The sequence below is a fragment of the Alosa pseudoharengus genome, unplaced genomic scaffold (assembly GCF_046254945.1).
Source record: "Alosa pseudoharengus isolate Yale_2024_CS ecotype anadromous, Long Island Sound unplaced genomic scaffold, YU_APseudo_1.1 YU_APseudo_1.1_scf_2, whole genome shotgun sequence".
NCBI classification, from domain to species: domain Eukaryota; kingdom Metazoa; phylum Chordata; class Actinopteri; order Clupeiformes; family Clupeidae; genus Alosa; species Alosa pseudoharengus.
In genome coordinates this window covers 54,587,544-54,595,065 of record NW_027468663.1, presented here as the reverse complement: position 1 = coordinate 54,595,065, position 7,522 = coordinate 54,587,544, and the positions used below count along the sequence as shown (strand labels likewise).

At 40.9% G+C, this 7,522-nt stretch overlaps 1 long non-coding RNA gene across 2 annotated transcripts; it reads right to left on the bottom strand.

The window, feature by feature from the left end:
- Positions 1–3,035: 3,035 nt before the first annotated feature.
- On the bottom strand, positions 3,036–4,961 carry LOC143134848 (uncharacterized). 2 transcript variants are annotated; one of them, XR_012988723.1, is made up of 3 exons: positions 4,373–4,961; positions 3,631–3,859; positions 3,036–3,240 (listed from the first exon to the last, which is right to left on the bottom strand). It is a non-coding gene; the product is annotated as an uncharacterized LOC143134848 (long non-coding RNA). The 2 variants fall into 2 exon arrangements; XR_012988724.1 differs by lacking the exon at positions 3,036–3,240 and having other exon boundaries at positions 3,265–3,859.
- Positions 4,962–7,522: the final 2,561 nt, after the last annotated feature.

Here is a 7,522-nt window from a genome sequence, read left to right as displayed (position 1 = left end):
CGGATGACCACTGACAGTAGCCTAAATCAGTGGTTCTTAACCTTTTTTCAGTGATGTACCCCCTGTGAAATATTTTTTCAGCCAAGTACCCCCTAACCAGCGCAAAGCATTTTTAGTTGAGAAAAAAAAGACTTAAAACAGATCACTGTGCCATCACTGTCTAATTTATTAAACTTTGGAACTGATAAACACATACAAAATTTTGGGGAAAAAAATATTTTTAACATTTTATATTGTAATAATCCATGACTAAATGTATTGCAAATGATTGTATATTTTGCAAATGATATGTATATTTTAAAATGTCACATACCCCCTGGAGTGCCTTCACGAGAACCACTGGCCTAAATGACGCTAGGCGTTCTAGCTAGCTCATTGTCCACGCCCTGGTTCTCAGCTAGGGTTGCCACATTTGATTTGTGAAAATCCGGGACATTCATTGCCTACCCCCCCCAAAAAAAAAAGTTATGATTTTGATTGTTAACTACCTATAATTCATTAGCCTGGGTGCCATTCCGAACTTAGTCCCGCCCACAACGTTTGAGGTCGGGAAGTTCGGTCTGGCATTGATCAATAGTGGCGCGAGTATGCTCGCCCAAAAGCTGGCGGGCCAATCAAATTGTCAGGGCGGGCTTTATACGATGATGGACAGATGCTCAACAGTAACGTAATCAACCACGTCACCAAAGAGCGCTTGGGTTGAATTCGTTTACAACAACGATGGCTGCCGCTGGAGAATTGAGATGTGTAGATTCTGCTAACAGGTCTGTTCTAGAAGATATCGACAGCGAATTAATTTTAAAAGAGGAACAGAGTAACGGGATCAAGGCATTTGTTGATAAGAAAGATGTTTTTTGCCGAAGCAACTGAAATGGGCATCACGGCGATGCAACTCAGCGGTCGTTGCCCATAGACAGTAAAAGAAATGGACGAACAGACTCCGTCGTTCTCAATGGGAGGGTACTGAGTCATTTTTCAGTTGGTCCTCCCAGTACTGCGCAGACTCGCACTTAACTTCGTGACGTTAGCCATCGAACTGAATCTTGTAACTCATATGATAGATAGGCTACACAGAAATTCTTCTCACACTTCCTTCGCCTTCAAAGTCATCAAAGTTAAACATTTATTTATGTATTATTATTAATATCCTCACAAGTGATATCAAGTCGTGTTAATGTTGAAACTACCACACATGATCATGTTCAAAAACAGTCATGGTAAAACAAAACAAAAAAGTTATAGCCTTGAGGCTAATCTTCTTTCCACTTTTCTGACCTACGTCAATCCATCGAAAACCTCTGAAATGATTATCGTTAGACTACCTAACTACCTAAAACTACTGTTTTTCCATTAGGTTTACTTGCCTCTATGCTTTACCTTAACATAGGCTACAATGCTATTGTAGGCTACATCTTTGTTCACGAGTTTCCGTGCTGGCTGGACTACGCTTCTTATCCAAACAATACGGTTATCTCCCTTCAGTGCGTTAGCTTCCCTTCAACCGGACATGCTAAACATTCTTCTTACGGGAACCTAACGTTACGTACGAGGTAGTCGAGTCTTGTTTTGCCTTTTATTGTTTATGTAGATAACACAGAAGCTAAAATATCGGCACATGATATATGTTATATGAAGTTATGGGAGTTCAAAAAAATCCTAAATGGATGGGCGTTCTATGGGGTTAGCAGAGAGTTGATAACCACCGCTACATCGATGCTTCTACTTCCGGGAATTCGCCTGCCCCCTTGTCGTTGCCAGATCCTTTTTTGAAGCCCGGAATCCTGGCTGCTGAACAACAAGTGGAGGGACATGCTAGGCTCCGATGTTTTTCAAGCCAACGTAATGGGTATCGTCGTGGACGAAGTTCATCTAACTTACAAATGGTAAGATAATCTAACTGTCTGACTTAGTAAATAACTCCCAATGTTGTGATATGAATCACATGTTGTAAACATAGTAGCCTAGGTATCGTTGTACGTTCGCTAACTCAGACTTGGTACAATCATAACGTTAGTGTGATTGTAGCGAACTAGTTGTTAAAACATTCTAATGTAGGTTACTGTTTTATTTCTATCAGTGGTCAGGCTGCAGAAGGGCATTTGGGTGTTGCTTTATGTACTCAAGCACCATACCCATATTGGTAGTCACTGTACCCCTTATAAGTGATGTATTCTTTTTAGATGTCAGTACAGTCATTAAAAAGTACTAAATGATACTACTCATAATTTCTTATTTTTACTGTTACTTATTGGTTGCTTTTTGTACTGCTATATATTCCAGGTACACCTGTGCTGACATTGACCGCTTCTGCTGATCGGGAATCCAGAGGTTATGAAACAGATTCAGATGGACAATCCAATCATTTTGGCCCTGAGCCCAAACAGAACAAACATCAGACTGGGTCTGATTAAAGTACCTGGCCATATACTGGAGTGCCTACACTGGATTGTGAGGGATGTTAGTACAAAGCTTGACCCAGCAGTTAAGACGGTACTTTAATGGAGTCACTAGTTGTCTGCGGAAAGCTTTGTACTGCCATTTTGAGGAACACACCACATCTGTTGATCTAGGACATATGTGCTGCACTCACTGCTATTCTGTTTGTTCTTGTGAACCTGAAGGTTGTGGGGAGCTAATCCCCAAATATAAACACTTTCAAGGGGAGGTTTCATCACACCACAAACACAGAATAGTCACACCTGAGGGCACACTTTTGATCAGGGAACTGTTACAAACTTACAGGAGTAGTTTACTTCAGGACCATACAAACATACCACTTTACACAGTCGACACAGCCTGCACTGGTTTTGGAGATGAACTCATTGATCAGTTTTAGAACAGTGCACACAGATATTTGACCTGGACTTCATTATCCATAATCTCCCTACATACAAGCTGGAACATGCAAAAGAGATACTATGAATTATGCATGAGGTTTTTGATGACATCGAACAGAGTCAAACTAATTTGTTTGATGACTGTGTTGTTCAGGATGACCGTGTTCAGGTTGACATGGATTACACTGGTTACTTTGATGACGAGGATGAGGGTGATAAGATACAATCATCACCAAGTAACTTGGAATCAGGCTTGTCAATGTTGAAGATCTCAGACTAGCTTCAAATTCAGGCTCAAATTTGTAGCTTCAGGGTCCAAATGCCTTTTTTTTTACCTCTGTTACATTAATATTTTTGAATAAAATTAAAATGGTTTATACTTCTCTACTGGTTGGTGATGTTTCTGCATTTAAAAGACAAACAATAAGACATGTCAATAAAGATGTTTAATATCTACACATAATAGGTAATGTTTGAAGATATACGCTGAACTTTGAACATACAACCAATAAGAAAACACAAAAATGGTTTCAAGAATGTGGATACTACTAAACTATTATATGAAAACACAATTATTTACATTGTCATTTATGAAAACAATATTTACAAATTACCATCACCATTTACATTTCACATTTACTTAATTATTTAAATAGGCACATTTTGCCAGTCCATTATTTTCTCCTGGTAATTCAGCTTTGCCAATAAGTTTCTCTTGAAATTCGGGAATGCATGATACTGCCTGCCTGGGTGATTTTTGTTGGGAAAGTTGTGTCTACCTGAAAACGTTTACCAGTGTTAAAACGTCCTGTTCTCGGGCCACATGATGAATGCCAGCCGGCCTTGTCAGCTCCAGCTCTGTGTCCGTTTTGTCCATTAGCTCTTTGACGATGCCAATGGACCTACTGATTCTGGCTGCTGACATTTCTGACATGTTTGGTCCCAATCCTCTCATAAATGATTTGAGAAAATTGTTTAGGTGTTCCAGGTGGAGGTCAAGTGGATGGAAAATGGGTGACAACCTGAAATATAAGTGAACACATCAGTGTGAAGAATTACAGTATAGCCTAATAAGTATAACATGCATTGACAATACATTGGAAAATACAGACTGTTAAATATGGTGACACCAGATGCAATTGCTGAGCAGGTCAGAGAAACACTGCCCACCCCCCACAGAGGTGCAGAGCACAGAAGTGGGGGTTGGATAACATGCTAGTCCATTACAAAATGAAGTTTCTACATATTGACAAAGTGACAGAGGCCAACTTACACATCAGGTACAAGTTTATCCTGGTAACATTTGCTCACACTACACTGAAATTCGGGCTGGCTTCCAGAATACTAGGCATGTCAAAATATGACTATATGATTTAATCATAGATAGATTTCACGGAAATGAGTAGTGTGGGAATGCACAGTGTTTATCACATTGGACAATAATCACGACTCACTATTAACTCATGTGAAACGTGGCAATCGAGGTTATTCTCATAGTCATATCATAAGAAGTAGAAATGTATTAACAAGCTTACCTCTGTAATGCTTCTTCGCGTTTTTGTACCGGTTGGAGTTGACGGATTGGGGCAGAACTTCTTCAGAGTCCGGGGCGTCTTGGAAGGAGTAGGCTACCGGTCTCTTTTCTCTGATGCCTCAGATGAACACGGTTCTTCAGGCTGGTCTCCTTCGTCTTCTGTCCATTTTTTAAACACGGGCATGTCGCGTTCCAACCGTGTTATAAAGTTCTGACAGGACCGACAATTGCGATGCGATTTGTTTGCAGTGTTGTGGAGTTACGGATAACTTGATCGTATATGCATTCACCTTTACTGTTTCTCTCAAAAATGAGGTTCGTGTGTTGAAGAACTCCGTGTATCCTTACATTATTTTTACAACACCTGCGAAAATCGCTCACATCTTCTTCTTCTTTCTTCCAGCGTGCAGTTGAGTTCTGTTGACATCAACTATGCGTCGCTTAACATACGTCACACACTCCGTTGCTCTGATTGGTTGTAGGTCTATCCAATTGAGTGCAGAGGCATTTTTTTCCTGGTTCGTTTGAAACACGCCCCATAATCACAGCTCAATGGAGCAATATCAGACTCAAATTCTGACTAGAATTGAGTATGACTACGTCAGGCTAATAATTCATAGTTATACTAGGCCTATTACTGGTTTTAAATAATAACTTATTAACAAATGCTGCAAATGTTATACAGTACTGTTTAACTATAAATGGTGCATTCATTGTCACTTTAAGGTTGCTGAGTCTAAACGGTTCTTATATACACCAATCCGCCGCGAACTTTATGGGCGCTGCCATCTTGCCTGCCGCCATTAATGCGTGCCTGCGGAGTGTGACGGTGTGACACTTGCTAATGGCTTTTCAATGAAAGCATCCTGTCAGAGAATATCAAATAGGAGATCCTGCTCATGAAAAAATGTCAGGTGAAAGGGAACATTGGGTAGATGATGTCAGGCAGTGGCCAAAACTTACCGATTAAGGTAATTTATTGACAACATAATGTATTAAGACGTGTATTAATTAATGACAACAATAAACCGAATGCTATCATTAGTAGCTGTGTTGCTAATATGTTCACAAGCTTCAGAAGTTGCAAATAACTATTAGCCACGACCACTTGTAGCAGTAAAATACATGTTCTTACAGGTATTCAGGATTATTTTATTAATCGTATGTATTTCATCCACTTTTAACGCACATCTTGGTCCTCCACTGGACAAGGAACTCTGTGTAATCCGTAAGCCTGTAAACATGGGCACTCAATGTGCAACAAAGGTTTGTGAATTTCACAAACGGTTTAATTCTAGGTCTGTATATTCCTACTGTTGTTAAAACAGCCGACCACACAACACGCTTTTCCCGGCATCACTGAACAGCATACGTACTAAATAAAAATTAAGAAAAAGAAGATTTCGCATCTACAGCTAACGTCTGCTACAGCCGCCTACGGGACCAACACATTATTTTGCTACTTCCTTAGCAGCAAGGCAACGCAGTAATGGCGGCGCTGCTTTACTTCCGTGTTTCGCCGGATTTGTGTATAGGGTGACCAGATGAGATTGGCTGAAATTCGGGACGCTTTTTTTTCGCGGGGGGTGGTAGGCCTACATAGTAGCCATTTATAGTAGCCTACAGCGAATTTTCAAACCTGTACCAAAACACTTTTTTATTCAAACATCAAGTCTGCCTCAAAATACAACAGAGAAATCATGAACTCAAAATGTCATTGTGGGGGAAAAAAAAAAACAATGACTGCGTAACAGTGCAAATCAGACCTTTCAGAATAAGGATAATAGCCTAACGCTAATAACAAGCCTTGCCAAAATTATGGGTCATTAAGTAAGAATACAAAATAATTGTTAGATTCAGTAGATTGTGTTAAAACGACATGGACATTAGGCCGAACTTCCGACGTATTTCTTTTTGCACACAGCTGGCTCTGCCTGCTGCGCTGCCTGCACATTCAATGTCCTCGGCTTCGCGAAATCAGTGCATATTCGCGCCTAATTATAGAACGTCAAAAAGAAACAAAGTAGCCGGGCTGCATCCAGACACTTAGCTGCCGTTGGGGGCTGCATGCAGTCGACTCAACCTCTCTACGGACAGTTTTTAATGTTTATCAGAAAATAACTACTCAGTATTCTGATTGAGTATAATTTTCGGGACAATTAGGGCAGGATTCGGGATTCGGGACAACTGCTTGGATATCGGGACTGTCCCGAATTTTTCGGGACGTCTGGTCACCCTATTCTTATAAGGCCCTTTGACCTGCTCTTTTAAATAAGGCTAATCCATGAAACATTACCAATAGGCTACTATGCATATTAAGTTGTTACCCACTCCGAATGTTCACTCTGTCGGCGTTGTATAGCCTACTGGGTATCTTTTTCTTCGCTGCTGGCCCTGACTTTGATTGTAGGCCTATATTCTCCTCCGTCTCGCCCCCCATTTTATTAAACCAAATCGAACCGTCATTTCTTACTAGGCTACCCTCTCCAATCTGTTGCCTACCCGCACGCACTCACTCTCTTGGACATGCTGCGCGGGGCCGGTAGTTGCTTAAAAAACTCTCGGGAAGCTTCCGGTTTCTGAACTGGTTGCAGTTCCAATTCTGGTTCCACATGAGGGCGCTCACGAATAAGTGCAGAATGAATGGAGGGCTATGGAGCTGTACCCCTCAAATCCACTTTTCTCGGGATATAATTTTTTGGCCAGAAATGTTAATGTTGCATACGAAAGAGAGGGCAGAGAAAATACACACCGCTGAGTATTATATTTTTTGAGTCACTTATTTGTTTTAAAAAGCCTTTCAAATGTGTCAATGACGTCACTCATTAGCAGAAAGCTAGTGAGTTGTGGGCAACAACGACCCAACCTGTAAGAAATCGAAAGGACGTAAGTACTCGTTCATTCAACTTTTGACCAATAATCCATATTGATCTTGCAGAAACCACAATCCAATCTTCGATTTTTCAAGGACAACCAGGTTAAAGAGACAAATTTAGCCGTCTAGCTCCATAGTCCCCCATTGTTTTTGCACTTATTCGTGATCGCCCCTAGCGGAACTGCAGCAGATTGCAGGTACAATGGAGTTAATAGGGAGTGATCCGGCTCTCCGTAAACGGGCTCTGGCTCTCCGTAGACGGGCTCTGACCAATAC